Source organism: Oryx dammah, unplaced genomic scaffold, assembly GCF_014754425.2.
Source record: "Oryx dammah isolate SB20612 unplaced genomic scaffold, SCBI_Odam_1.1 HiC_scaffold_3, whole genome shotgun sequence".
NCBI classification, from domain to species: Eukaryota; Metazoa; Chordata; class Mammalia; order Artiodactyla; family Bovidae; genus Oryx; species Oryx dammah.
Genome location: NW_024070187.1, coordinates 98,597,697 through 98,610,358, shown reverse-complemented (window position 1 = coordinate 98,610,358; position 12,662 = coordinate 98,597,697). Strand labels below are relative to the sequence as shown.

The 12,662-nt window shown below is 39.3% G+C and overlaps 1 protein-coding gene across 2 annotated transcripts in view; it reads left to right on the top strand.

Moving 5' to 3' along the window:
• The first annotated feature begins 4,208 nt into the window (after positions 1-4,208).
• The window catches only part of WDFY3 (WD repeat and FYVE domain containing 3), a 250,563-nt gene continuing 242,109 nt past the window's right edge, over positions 4,209-12,662 (top strand). For both annotated transcript variants that reach the window (XM_040237260.1, XM_040237261.1), the window contains exons 1-2: positions 4,209-4,487; positions 6,804-6,811. The gene's annotated coding sequence lies outside the window, so the exon portion shown is untranslated. The remainder of the gene's footprint in view (positions 4,488-6,803; positions 6,812-12,662) is intronic.

Below are 12,662 nucleotides of genomic sequence, written 5' to 3'. Positions count from 1 at the left end.
GGGACTCAACTAGAGCAACGTCCTTGACTAGTAGAGGCATAACAGCTAGTATTAAAGTGAACGAGTTCGACGTGGTTTCAGAAAGTTTGGTTTCCCAGGTAGCTCAGTGGTAAAAGAATCCACTCGCTGATGCAGGAGATGCAGGCTCAGTCCCTGGGTCAGGAAGATCCCCTGGAGAAGGAAATGGCAACCCACTCTGGTACTCTTGCCTGGAGAATCCCATGGACAGAGGAGCCTGGTGGGTTACAGTCCCTGGGGTCGCAGAGAGGTAGTTACACCTGAGCACACATGCGCACACACGGAATGTTTAGGCATAGTAGAGGAGTGCAGATTCAGGTACGTGGGTAAGTGTGATTCCAGAATTATTTTGGTTGCTTATATAGGAATCAATGGCAGCACTGTAGAGTGATTCAAATTACGTGGCTTTTGATTGTCTTCTTGTATGATGTTGTCTGTCAGGTGATCTGCCAAGAATCCTGAGAGGCCATAGGAGGGCTATAGCCCTGCTTGGTACAGTTTTTTTCCCCCAGATATTTAGCTTTCTGTTACTCTTTTCATTATTTAACACCTGGAAAGAGATTCCTAAAATTTTGGAAGATATCTGGAAAAAATTATTTTCTTGCAGATCTTTAAGCCAAAGAGTATAATTCAAAGGTCCTTAGAATTTACTAATACCAGCACATTTTCATGTTATAGATATAATAAAACCAACTTAAAGACATAGTTAGTCCAAGGAGGTATAGCTAATTGTCTAGTCAAGGCTAGAATGCAGGTCTCTGGCGTTCGAGTTTATATAATTTAGTTTTGAAATTCAGTTTTTATACTTATGTGCATATACATTCAGACTCAACCTTTTGACAATAAATTTACTGTAAATTGGAGGCAACCAAAGCATGAAATAAAAACACCTAAAATGTCAGAGTCAAAATGAGAACTCTGTCTAAAATGTCATCTCAATTGTGATTTATATAAAATGGATACCTGAAATTATATTGGATATTGTAATTAGCATACACTGAAATCATATCAAAGCATTTGCTCTTGATTGAATTTTTATCAAACGATTACAAAACAGGATTAATAGTGTACCATTTAAAATTTCTGATACTTGAAGACATCTGTAGATTATGTTAAAATTACAAACATGGGCTGAGCAAAACATTGGTATTCTAGCTCACTGTTTCCAGTTCTGTCCACCTCCCTGCTATTTTTGCTTCTGTGTCTTTATCTCAATATTTGCCTGTATCCATTAATTCAAAACAGGGAAAATCAAATAATCAGCATACAAAACACATACATAATTTATATGAAATAATAAGTAAAGGGCAAAAAACTGAGGTGGAAATGGCTCATAGAAATGAATAGGCATTTCATAAAAGAGGAAATATGAGTTAGCCAGTAAACCTGAGGAAATGCTCGGTATCATTAATCAACAGGGAAATACAAAGTAAGACTACAGTTAGATGGTTTTATACCGCCAAGTTAAGAGCATGGCCTTACTAAATGTTGAAGAGAACGTGTGGGTCAATATGGACTACCTAGTGCTGGTGATAACTACATCAGTCCTGGGTGTTCATTGGAAGGGCTAATGCTGAAGCTGACGCTCCAGTCCTTTGGCCACCTGATGCCAAGAGCTGACTCACTGGGAAAGACCCTGATGCTGGGAGAGATTGAAGGCGGGAGGAGAAAGGGACGACAGAGGGTGAGATGGTTGGATGGCATCACCGACTCGATGGACATGAGTTTGAGCAAGCTCCGGGTGTTGGTGATGGACAGGGAGGCCTGGAGCGTTGCAGTCCATGGGGTCGCAAAGAGTCGGACACGACCAAGCGACTGACCTGAACAGAACTGCGATCTGGTAAGATTATACATTGCTAAACTCACTTTAGGGAAAAGAAAACTTGGTGACCTCATGAAAAATTCAAAATACACATATTCCTCAACTCCTAGGCAAATCCTTAAGAGAAATTATGCCCCATGTGGAACAGATGCATATGAGAACTTTCACAACAGTGATGTTCATAATGGCAAACCAGAAACACAAAACCTGGGAAGAAAACAAAACGCTATTGAAAAGAGAATGGATAACTCAATTCATTTACACAATGTGGAATTATTCTGCCTTGAGATGAAAGAATGACAACTATATGCAACCTTATGAATTCAACTTGAAAACATAAAACCGAGTGAAAAAGTGAAACACAGGGTTGAAGGATATGTTCATATGTGGTATGCTTTCTGAAACTCAAAGGAATGATATGACCCTGACGCTGGGAAAGATTGAGGGCAGGAGGACACGGGGGTGGCAGATGATGAGATGGTTAGATAACATCACCGACTCAATGGATATGAGTTTGAGCAAACTCTGGGAGATGGTAAAAGACAGGGGAACCTGGTGTGGTGCAGTCCATGGGATTGCAAAGAGTCGGACCTGACTTAGAGACTGAACGACAGCAACTACAAAGCACAGAATATAGGGTAGCAATTACAGAGCACTGAAGAGTTGAGAGATATGGGTGGAGGGAAGAGCAAATCAGTGAAACATTACCAGTCACTTATATTTAGGTTCTTGAGTTGGATGGCAGGTACATGGACATTCATTCTATGCAGTTCAGTTCAGTTGCTCAGTCGGGTTCATTCTATTACTTGCTTTAAATTTAAAGCATGTTACAAACACCATGTTTTATGGTAGTCAGTAGTTAATGTATTTTTTTTAAAAAGCAGTGAAGGCGTATTCTGATGTTGGGATTTAGGAGACATGTCATCACTTCTGCCTACTTTCTCACTGTCAACTTGAATTCCTAATGTTACTTACCATTTCACTGGAAGGATCTTATTTAAAAATCTTAAATCTCATTAAGCCTGTGCCTGCCATCTGACAAGCCACTCAGTAACAACTTGGATGAATGACAGAATGAAGGATTTGAGAAAATAATTCAGGATTTTTCTTAGAAATCACCGAAGAGGTAGATTAAAAAAAAAAATCTTTTTTTTTCATAAGAAGTGAGACAGCAAAGTTAGGTTTTTGTTCCATAGGTTTTTGAATGATAATTAACTGTGTGTTTGAGGGCAATGTTACTGATGTTTGAGCTGTTGTACTAATATGATCACAGAGATTAACAAACATGACGGAACACATAGTTGATCAGAAAAGGAAAATGTCATTAAAGATGAAGCTATTCTTAGGCATAACTATTTTAAGAGTTAGAAGGCCCATGCGATTAGTCCAAGCTTCTCATTTTTGAGTGAAGGAGCTTTGGAATTGAAGAAGTAATTGAGTAACAAAAGAACTTGTTGAGAGCAAAATTAAGAACGACCAGAATGATTCATGGTGCTGGTGTTTTCATATTGAAATACTGAATGGTAAATAAAAGAAACAGTTAAATATCCTGTAAGTGTGTGTGTGTGTGTGTGTGTGTGTGTGTGTGTGTGTGCATGCATAGTCACTCAGTAGTGTCCGACCCTTTGCGACCCCATGGACTGTACTCCGTGGGATTTCTCAGGCCAGAATATTGGAGTGGGTTGCCATTTCTTCCTCCAGGGGATCTTCCTGACTCAGGGATCAAACTCAGGGGTTGAACCCACGTCTTCTGTGGCTCTTGCATTGCAAGTGGATTCTTCACCATTGAGCCTCATGGGAAGCCCTAAGTATCCTATAGAAGGCAAGCTAAATATCTTGAGGTTGGATTATATCTATTGGGTGAGGAAGCAGTGTTTTTTATTTGGATTTAGAACATATCAATTTAGCTGTATACCACATTTATCTTCAGATGCTTGACAAATACTCCTAGAGAAATGACATGATTTTTTTTTTCTCTTTTGCTCATATTTGATTCTCCAAAAAGAGACATTGTGATCTATGATGTACAGATGAATACTGGACTAAAGTGTCAAGAATTAGGTTCTGAACTGAGCTCTGCCACTAAGTAACTGTTGTCATTAATGTGTTAAGTAACTTTTCCAGATCTGGGCTTCCTCACCAGTAAAATGAAGAAGCTGAACCAGATGGAGCTTTGAATGACTGTATTCTTCTTTGGATTTTGAAATATTTATTTGTTTGGCTGTGTTGTGTCTTCGTTGTGGCACGTGGGGTCTTTGTTGCAACAGGCTGGCCTAGTTGCCCCACAGCATGTAGGATGTTAGTTCCCCCACCAGGAATCAAACCACGTCTACTGCATTGCAAGGCAGATTCTTAACCCTTGGACCACTAGGGAAGTTCCTCTTCTTTGGATTTTGAATACCAAATTTTATCTGTTTTTAAGTGCTGTCATATCATTAAACTATTGGCAAGAAATAATGAGGTAAAAAGAAAATTAGTGGGAAATGAACTGCTCATAATGCGAAAACATTCTGAAAATAAACTAGGTTTTCTCTTTTTTTCCTTTCATCGCAGGTGTAATACTTCTCCACATCTGCTTCAGAAAGAAAGTGCCTGCCACTCCTGTTGTTTCTACGGAGGTTCATGCCAGCCCAGAACACAGAATCAGGTCAGTTTTAGGATTGTTTTGTCTGTTGAACAAGAAGCCAGGAAGGGCTTTGCTGCATTGTTGCCTTGTAGCAAGACCACTCGGAGAAGACAGTGGCACCCACTCCAGTACTCTTGCCTGGAAAATCCCATGGACAGAGGAGCCTGATAGGCTACAGTCCATGGGGTCACTACGAGTCAGACACGAATGAGCGACTTCACTTTCACTTTTCACTTTCATGCATTGGAGAAGGAAATGGCAACTCACTCCAGTGTTCTTGCCTGGAGAATCCCAGGGATGGGGGAGCCTGGTGGGCTTCCGTCTATGGGGTTGCACAGAATCGGACATGATTGAAGCGACTTAGCAGCAGCAGCAGCAAGACCACTGAACTGTGACTCTAAGGGGCTGGGTTTTAATCCATCTTTACCACTGATGATTAGGTGAACGAGGCAAGCCTCCTTTCCTGGATAACTTTGTTTCATGCACCAAAAAGAAAAAAAGAAAGGAAAAAAAGGAAAGAAAAAAAGAGAATGTATTAGAATCAATTATATCTCAGTTTCAATCCTGGCTTTAAAGCATTATACTTTTACTGTAGACACCTACATAGAATAAAATTAAGCTTTGCAGCATCATTTCCTTTTTATCCTGGGAAAATCTAGTTGTAAGCACAGGCTTTGGAACTCTTCATTGTTTTGTAGCAACTCTGAGTGACTAGATTGAATAATGAGCTATATTGTGAGGCACTTGAATACTTTCACTACCTAGCTGCCAGAGTTTTAGTATTTTACTTTGCTCTGTTGTTACTGAAAATTTTTAATTTTTATCGTATTTTGTAAACAGCATAAATTGATTTTCTCTCACCCCCCAGTTCTGGAGGGTGGAAGGTCAAGATCAAGTAGTCAGCATGATTGGACACTGGTACAGGCTCTCTTCCTGATCTGTAGGGTGGTCTCTGTCTAGCTTTGTCCTCACAAGGCAGAGAGGAGGAGAACCAGTTGGAGAGCTTCCTTAACCTCTTCTTATCATTATCGGTTTAGGGCCCCACCCTTATTATCTCATTTAACCTAAATAATCTACCAAAGACCCTGTCTCCAGGCTTGGTCCTGTTGGGAGTAAAGGCTTCAACATGTGAGTTTTGGGGGGGACACGTTTCAGTCCATAGTAGCCACCTAGTAGTAAACTTGCTGGATGGTGTGAAATCTGCATCTTCACCTTCTCTAGATATTTCCAAATTGATCTCTAAAGTGGCTTTCATAATTCACACCCCCTAGCAAGTGTATAGGTTATGGGATATATATATATATATTTTTTGATGGGATATTCTTTACTAGAACAACTGAAAAATCCCAAATGGAAAGATAGAGGGCATGGGGTCTTTTCAAATCACAGCTCCTTTTTCCTGTTCCACCAATATCTGGGAAGCCTTCCATACAGCTGTTTAAACCCTGGCTTCTTCCAGTCAGTTCTTGTGTTTGTAGCCATGGTGCTGTATTTTACATGGAAGGTTCCTAGTCCTTCAGTGATGTTCTTCAGCTGTAGAGAGGTTATCTTTTTGATATGTGAGTTCTCTACTGATTGCACGTGACTCAGTTCAAATAAAATGCAGAAAGGGGATGTTATCAGACTTGTGGATGTGTCCCAGAGCACACAGAAGGACCCAGGGACAGCTGGGCTGTGCAAAGAGAACCCAGAAATGCAGTCAGGTGTCTCTCCAGCAATATACCTCTCTTGCACATCCATCTCACTCTCCTTGCGTTTGGCTTTCTTCACGTTTGAACTCTCTCATGGAAGCATGGTCACCATACTGCCCACAATTTATATCTGTTTGCATTTATATCTTGTAATTCAGACTCCCAGAAAAAGGCTTACTCTTAAGCACCTAATCCCAGATAGTCCAGAAAAGAAACTCTGATTCCCTGGAAAAGTTGGCACTGGCTGTTTTGCGATCTTTGTTTCTCTGAAAAGGATCTGACATGTTCTTACTAAAATGTAGATGACTGATAATATGGTATAGTAGTACTCTTTCCAGGTGTATTTGTATTTTAATTGGATCAAATATTAAGCTAAAGCTGTATTTCCAAACTCTGCACAAGTGAAGTCTTGGGTTCCAGTATATAAAAATGATTAACCCAGATGCATGAAAAGCATTAGGAATTGAAAGACAGTGCTTTAAGGTTCAGGGAGTAGAAAAGAAAAATGAGTAACTGTGTAGTTAGGGGAGGAGAGCAGATAGAAATTAATAGTCAAATATATATATATTTCTAAGGTAGCAGTGTCACAAAGATTGAATATAGCAAGTGAAAGAAAAGCCTTTTCTATTCAACTTTTTGAGAAAAGATTTGAAGGTAGAAGAAAGGACCGTTTGGTTTAGGCTCACCTCAACTACTAACTCGGAGAAGGCAATGTCACCCCACTCCAGTACTCTTGCCTGGAAAATCCCATGGACAGAGGAGCCTGGTAGGCTGCAGTCCATGGGGTCGCTAAGAGTCAGACATGACTGAGTGACTTCACTTTCACTTTTCAGTTTCATGCATTGGAGAAGGAAATGGCAACCCACTCAGTGTTCTTGCCTGGAGAATCCCAGGGACGGGGGAGCCGGGTGGCGTGCTGTCTATGGGGTCGAACAGAGTCGGACACGACTGAAGTGACTTAGCAGCAGCAGCAGCAACTACTAACTATGATTTGGGATAAGTCACTTATTCTCTGTGTGTGTGCTTGGTTGTGCCCAGCTCTTTGTGACCCTATTGACTGTAGCCCACCAGGCTCCTCTGTCCACGGAATTTTCCAGGCAATGTTTTAACAGCATCATTTCCTTTTTATCCTGGAAAGAATTTCTCAGATGAGAATACTGGAGCAAGTTGCCAGTTCCTCCTCTAGGGGATTTTCCCAACCCAGGGATCAAACCCACATCTCTTACATCTCCTGCACTGCCAGGCGGCTTCTTTACCAGTGTGCCACCTGGGAAGCCCCATTCTTTCTGTACCTTAATTTACTGAATCCCGGCTCCTTTTCAGCTGTATGACCTTAACTCCTAGACATCAATTTCCTCATCTTAAAGATGAGAATTGATGATAGTGGGACCTCAGGGTGTTCTTGTGAGGAATTAATATATGTTAAGTGTTCAGAATAGTTTCTGGCATAGCAGCAGCAGCAGTGACAATTTTTGAAATGAGTCAATTAGATTTATGATTGCAGAAGTCCCAGCTAACTTAAAAAATTCTGTGGCCCAAGATCCTCTATTATGACCTCATGTCTTTTTTTCAGCATAAAGACTTAGAAACTTCAGCCATCTACTTGGGTCCTATTGAGGCTAATTTTGGTATTGTCAATAAAAGTTATTTTGAATTCACTATGTCTGTTAGTTCTCTTCTGCTACATGTATTAATTTGTTAAGATTGCCACAATAAATTAACACAGACTCAGTGGCTTAAACAGCAGAAATTCATTGTCTCAGAGTCTGGAGGCAAGAAGACTGCAGTCAGGTGTCAGCAGGAGTGGTCGCTTCTGAGATGAGTGAGGGAAGGATCTGTTCCAGGCCTCTTTCCTTGACCTGTAGATGGCCTCCTTTTCTCCACGTCTCTTCACATCATCTTCCCTCTATGTGTGTCTGTCTCTGTTCAAATTTCTTTGTTTTGTAAGGTTACCAGTCATATTGGATTAGGGTCCACCCTGTTTGCTGTTGCTGTTTAGTTGCTATGGTATCCAACTTTTTGCGAGCCCATGAATTGTAGCCCACCAGGCTCCTCTGTCCATGGAATTCTCCAGGCGAGAATACTGCCATTTCCTTCTCCAGGGGATCTTCCCAACCCAGTGATTGAACTCAGGTCTCCTGCTTGGCAGGTGGATGCTTAATGACCTCACTTTAACTTGTACCCCTGTAAAGATTGTGTCTCCAAATAAGGTCACATTCTGAGGGGCTGAGAGTTAGGCTTCATCGTATGAGTTTTGAGCAGACACAGTCCAACCGTTAGCACTGTGTAACAGATTACCCCAAAGCTCAGTGACTTAAAACAACAAACGTTATCTCTCAGGTCTTGGGGTGAATTTTGTTTCCTGGCCCTCTGGCTCAGGGTCTCTGGCAGAGCTGCATTCTGCATGTGTGTCTACCAGTGCTGTGGTCCCATCTGAAAGCCCCAGGGGAGGATCTGCCTCCAGCTTAGTCACAGGGCTATTGCTGTGTTCAGTTCCTCATTGGTTGTCCGTCGTAAGGCCCCAGTTCCTTATGTCGGCTGTTTGCCAGCAGCCTACCAGTTCTTGTCGCATGAGCCTTTTATTTTTTTGTTTGGTTTTGTGATTTTCCCTGGTGGCTTAGATAGCAAAGCATCTGCCTACAATGTGGGAGATCTGGGTTTGATCCCGGGGTCAGGAAGATCCCCTGGAGAAGGAAATGGCAACCCACTCCAGTACTCTTGCCTGGAAAATCCCATGGACTGAGAAGCCTGGTAGGCTACAGCCCATGGGGTCTCAAAGAGTCTGACATGACTGAGTGACTTCACTTTGTGATTTAAACTGGCAACCCATTTGTAATTTAAACTAACTGTAATTTAAAGTGTCAACCCATCGCTTTTCCCCTATTCTCTTTCCTAGGATTGAGTCATTAGGTCCAGTCCACACTTAAGGAGAGAGGGCTTCCCAAGTGGTACTAGTGGGAAAAAATCTGCCTGCCAGTGCTGGAGACACAGGACACTTGGGTTCAATCCCAGGGTCGGGAAGGTCACCTGGAGAACGAAATTGGCAACCCACTCCAGTGTTCTTGCCTGGGAAGTCCCATGGACAGAGGAGCCTGGTGGGCTACAGTCCATGGGGTTGCAAAGAGTCAGACTCAGGTGAATGTTTGAGTGCACACATGCGTGTGCATGCACACACACGGACACAAACACACACAGACACAAACACACACAGACACTCACACACTCTCTCTCTATATATATATCTCTCAAGGAGAGAGGATTACACAGGGATGTGGATTCCTGGATGGGAGGTCATTGGAAGCCACTTTGAAACTCCCTGCATAGTATTGATTGATATACAAGAATGAAGAAAGAAGAAAATATGCTAAGTGGAAAGATACATAAATTTTTTAATATTATTCAGGACACTTTAGTCTTAAACTCTTAAGCATAAGTTTATCCCCTTTGTGCCATATAGTTTTGTAATAAAAAAGTACCCCCTCACCCTTAAAAAAAGGAGAAATGTAACTCTTATCATTTCCTTTTTTTTTTTTAAGCAAAAAGGAATTAATTCTGTTTCCTTTCATAAAATTTGTTATTTTCTTATCCTGTGTAGAATTCAAGGAGTACCTGTCTGTACGCTTTGCTGAGTTGTTAACCTGCTATTTCTCGTAAAATATCCAAAGGCCTACCTTTATTTCCCTAAAATATTTAAGAGTAGGAAGTCGTTGTTTATTAAGATTACTTTAATTTTATTAGCTTTTCTGTGGTCACTTTCTGCAACTAGGTTATAAAGTGTGAGAAATTATCCAACATTTGTGAGAATACTTAGTATACCAAATCGGTTAAGGGAAATGCCCACTTATACAATGTAGTCCCACAGTCATATAAACTTCATTTACCAGCTAGCAGTTCTCAGTATTTATATTGATGGAGAAGTAATTGAAAAGTATTATTATGGGTTCATTTTTGTAATCTTTGTTTTGGAAGGCAGTATAGTTGTTTCTGGAAACGACATTTGACCTAGTTGACTTTATCAGTACTAGTTAATATAAGGTGGGTGTGTGTGTGCATACGCATGTATTTAGCACATAGAATAACAGTGTTTTAGTAAATTTAGTCTAAGAAAATGTCAAATTCATTGAGAAAAGATGGTCTTAACTCCATTAGAGTAGATTGTACTTCTAAAGCATCTGATTACGTGACTGGATTTTATGTTTTTAAATTATAATTATTTATGAGTTACTATAAATACAGATTATTTTGGTTTAGTTATTAGGAATGATGAGACTTTTAAATCTCAGTAGGCTTGGAAGTTGAAGTCCTCTCATGAGTCTGAATTCAGTAGGCCTTCTATGTGATAGCCCTTTTTACTTGTTAGTGGGATGTAGTTTAATAGAAACAATACAAAATTTTCAGTTTAAAACTTCCTTTTGATCACATAGAGTAGACTGGGGAATGAGCTTTCATAGTTGAACAAATGGTAATGTTCTTTGCTTAGAAAAGTTCTATTGCATTGATTATGGCAAAGAGGAAGTTTTAAACTTAAGCTCTTATGATTTTGCATTATGAGGATGTTGAGCTAAGAGTTTTGTTTATAATTTGCTGCCTTTATGTCTTAATTTTGTCTGAGAATAGATAGATTTATGACCAGATTTTGGGCTTTAGACTCAAAAAATATTTTAGTGTTTTTATAGTTTACAAAATTGTTGCCCACTATTGAAAGTCTATAGAATGTATTCTTTCTAGAAATATGTATTAAGAGAGTTTAAAAAGTTCAAGAAAGGGAGCTCAAAGCATAATAAAAAGTGTGGATATACTTAATGTGAAACTTACATTATAATATTTTAAGAGTTTTTTTAATCAGAAGAAGTAAGTTGAAAAGTAAAGTAGCACTACTCATTAGAGTATTGGGATTTAAAAATTTAATGTAGTTTTTCTTTAAGAAATGATACTTAAAGTTTGGGACTTAGAAATACGAATCATTTTAAGCATGCTTTAACATGTGATGTGAAACTGTTTTCTTTTTTTTCTTAGACTTTTGGTTTGCTGTCTATGACTACATCAGTGTCTATGACTATATCAATTGAGTTTATTTTGATCCTGAATATCCCTTATTTAGCTCCTGTTTTGAGGTCAAATTATGCATGTCTTTATTAACAGTACGATTTAAAAAATTGTATGAAATATTGAAAGCAGATATGAGAGCAAAACTGCAGTGTGTAATATGTATTCAGTTTCCAAACTTGGTCATATGTCCTGGTTTAGATCTTGGCTTCATTGCTTACAGCTGTTTGCCCTAGTACAAATTTCTTAATTTCTCTTCTTGTGTCCTCATCTGTTAGATGAGTTTCTAGTCTTGCCTAGAGAATTCCATGAACAGAAGAGCCTGCAGCTACAGTCTGTGGGGTTGCAAAGAGTTGGACACAACTAAGCAACTAACACTTTCACTTTTGTAAGGGTTAAATGAGATAATACTAAAGTGCTTACTACTGTGCCTGGCACATAGTAAGTAAAAGCTAAATTCATGTTAGTTGTCATTTCTTGCTATAAGCATTGGCCTTAAGTTATTTTTACTTATGTTTTTGAAGGTTAGAATACAAGCAAAATGATGTCTTGTTAATGATAATATAGAACCGATAGTATTCAGTTGATTATGTATTTTATTAGCATATAGACTTTATTTTTGAAAAGTAGAATAGAGTTTACATAAATGGCTGTGAGTTTCGAGCCATCACTAAAATTATTGACTTGAAAGAAGAGAGAAAAAAGGTCATGGAGGAGGTGGGTGTGCCGTTTTTGCTGGAGGTCTGAAGAGAGGTTTTGCAGTCACTAAATACATATATACACACACACATATATATATATATATTTTTTTTTTTTCACACAAAATTGGGAACACTAGGATGTCAACTTCATTTTCATTTTCTTTTTAAACTTTAACTACCAGCCACTCTGTTCTTTGTTTTGTTTTGACCTGGGCAAAAGGAGTGGGGAGAAGGCTTGCCTGTTTTTTTCCTAGTCGTATAAAGGACATAATCCTGTTGGTCTTGTGTTCCACCTTAGTTGTTTGTTTGTTTTAATTTTTTGCGTAATCATTTTGGGTTTTTAAATATATATTATGATGTTTCAGTTCTTTTGCCTTCCAGAGTGCTGAAATTATTTGTAACGGTGTTCTCTCTTCCTCCTTCCACCCTCCTTCCTTCCTTTTCCTTGTTTCCGTTGAAATAGTTCTTGACCTTTCGTTTGGCTGTTATGTTTGGTTGTAATGCATGTTTTGTAGGAAGCAAACTCTGTCACGTGTTCACGGTGTAAGAACTATCGGTCTCTATGGTATCGCTAGCTTTTTCCTAACTGTATAATTGTCTAGCCCCAACCCCCTCCTCCCCCACAATGGATTTTTGTAGTTACTTCTGAACCAGTCAGAATCTGCACTTTATGACAGCAGTTAGTTGGTTTATTTTTAAAAATATTTTATAATTTAAAAAAATCTAAAGATTTTTGCCTTCCTCTAACAAAAATAGAT